Here is a 2,948-nt window from a genome sequence, read left to right as displayed (position 1 = left end):
AAAAAGCAAGAACATAAAATGGGAGGAAAAGAAAAGAGAATGAAAAAAAAAACTAACCGAATAAGCGTGAGCTTGGAAAGGAGTTTAAATCTATGCCGCAGACTTTCGCGACGATCCGTGCAACTTTTAAGAAGGCCGTATCACGCGATGAGGTTGAACTCGGCGTGCGTTAAAAGGTGTCGGGGTTGTCGGTAGCCGGGTAGGTGTGGGCTGAGTGTCGTCGGCTGGGCATAACCTCGCGTTAGTGGTCGTCGGCGTTATATAAAATATAAAATATCCAGCAGACAGGCAGAGCCGCGTACATGCCAGCCGTACTTAAGGTACCTCGCGTCCCTTTAAGGAGGCGGAAGACGAGGAGCGGGGTGACCGGAGGATTTAGTATCGCTATTAAAGAACGCGAACTCCCCCGTTAACTCTCCGCGATGGTTGCAGAGTCGCCGGAAGCCAAAGAGGCGGACGACGGAGCGACGACTGCCCGCTGAAAATCTAAAATACGAAAATCAAGCTTGCGCATAATCGACACGAGCTTTGCAATCAATCTTGAGGAAACAATTTCGGTTTTTCTTAAGGGGGGGGGGGTTGAAGAAAATACAAATACTTGGATCAGGCACTTGAGATTAGAGGTTTTATCATTTATACTTTCGAGACACATTGTAGAATTTTTGTTCAATCGAAAATCGAAAGTAATAAAAAAATGGCGGCATGGCGCATATGAGTAGCGACCAACCACGTTTTCAATCCGGTGGTGCCTGGGTCAATTTTTATCCCATCGACTTGAAATTTATATACAATCTCTAAAACTTGTACATCGATTCGAGCTCACGGCTAGATTTTTGAATTTCGATCCCAACATTTTTTGATAACAATTTTTTTCCACAATTTTGTGGTTCAAAAATGAAATTTTTTGTTCATAACCGTATGTATTTAAGAAAAATTTTTTATTTTTTCAACATTTGGGTTATAATCCGGAAAGGCGTTTTAAACTGGAATTTTTTTTTTCTATGTATTACATGTGATGTCAGGAGATGCGCCACCGCAAAAGCCCTCGAGTTCGGAGTCGTTCGCTACTTACATGCGCTACGCCGTCATTTATATGAATAATAAACTCCTTAAACTCAAATTGCTCCGAACCTTTTAATTTTCTTTAAAAAAGAAGCTCCTAACAGTAGGTATGATTTTAGACCGCCTAAGCTGCCCCCCCTCCCCCTATCCAATTTCCGAATGAGACCTTGACCCGGGCCTCGGAAAGGCGTTCCAACGAACTGTGAGAAATTAAAAACCGTAAAGAGGGGAGGCTACGTTATGCAGAAGCTTATATCTTTCGAAGTGAGGAAAGGAGGGGACGGGAATCTGGCAGCCGTGAGAAGATGAAAGAAGTTTCACCCCGGGAAGAGTTGAGTTCGCCCGAAAACCGTGAGCTCAAAGCTCCGCGCCCAGCCCACCTTCGTTTACACGGCTTAGCGTATTTAATTAAAATTACATTCTAATTATTTCACGGCACCTTGTCGACCCTCATCCGATTGTTTACGACACCGAGGGGCCGCCGAAACTATGCGCCCTGCAATTTCCACTCCTCTTTCGCCGCCTCGCGCTTTCGTCTCGGCGCTGATTTCAACCGCGACGTTTCCCCGCTGAAAGTGGAGAACAACCCTGCCCTCTTTTCCCGGGTGCAGGCTATCATTTATCGAACGTTTACTGCTCCGGCGATGTATAAATTTATTCGCCCTCTTGAAGGGGGCGGGGGATGGGGGTGAACGGAGAAGCCGTATGGCATTTATATTATACATCCTCGCACGCTCGAGCGACGCGGAATTACGTCCCAACGAGTACCGCGACTAGTTTCACCACCATTCTTCGCTTTACTGTTGCCAAGTGCCTTTCTAGTCCCGCATGCTCGCCGTACGAGGCTAATGGAAATTGGCTCGCCTCGAGCGTTAACTGCGGAGCCGAGGTTCAGACCGTTTGAAACCCCGCTCGATCCGCGTGGCGAATGTTCCAAGCTTTTCACTCGCACGAGCCGAGGAGTGGAATGATTTTGAAAAACTACCGAAACCTCTCGGAGAGCGTTACGAAATAAGGTAGTAAGGCGACCTTCATGGCCAACTTAGTGCCGTCTCAAGCCATTCGTTGATCCGCTTGTCGCCATATCGATTACATGTAAATGAGGACGTCGTCAGAACTGGTACAATACTGTTTAATCGGATTTGATCGCTGTTAACATAGCTGTTCAATTAATAGTTAACTATCTAATAAGAGTTCCGTTTAATGCTGTAATCTGATACTGGCATATTTTCGCAATGAATTTAATAATTGGATAGATTTATTCGAGTAGTGGTAACAAGTCGGACATATTTTTACAAAAGCTGCCACAAACGATGATTCTAACCTACCCAGTCAGGGTCTCTAGTGTCAATGACACATCCAATTCCTTGCCATTTTGCATGACTCGTTTCAACCTAACTTTACTAAAAAACTCACTTTTTTCATGAAAATTAGTTAAAAATTATAGACATCAATCGGATGTCTTCGTCGTAAGTTAAAATAGTCAAATTTGCCTTTCCCTTCAATTTTGCTTCAACTCTATTAACAAATCTATCAGCGAACACTTGGATTTTAAAAAACTAACGGAAGATCAGGATCAGCCGTTCTTTCTCTCTTGCGATCATAAATTTGGTCGGTCGTTGGTTTTCCCCCACGAATGAAGCCCTGCCGGTTTCGTACTTTCGGAAGAGACGGCATGAACGGTGAAACAGACGGGTGACGACATCCACAGCGTCCGTAATCGGAAGGCAGGAAAAATTTTGAAATCAAGCGTGTATCGCGGGTTTCGACACGTTTTTGGCTCCATTCGCGGGTGCAGAGAAAGCAGACGTTCCGAGGATCCACGGTTCGGCGGAACCTGAGCAAGCGGTGCCTAAGCGGCATGAAATCCGGAAATCCGTAAAATC

The sequence above is a fragment of the Neodiprion virginianus genome, chromosome 1 (assembly GCF_021901495.1).
Source record: "Neodiprion virginianus isolate iyNeoVirg1 chromosome 1, iyNeoVirg1.1, whole genome shotgun sequence".
In the NCBI taxonomy this organism is placed as follows: Eukaryota; Metazoa; Arthropoda; class Insecta; order Hymenoptera; family Diprionidae; genus Neodiprion; species Neodiprion virginianus.
Note: the sequence above shows the minus strand (reverse complement) of the source record.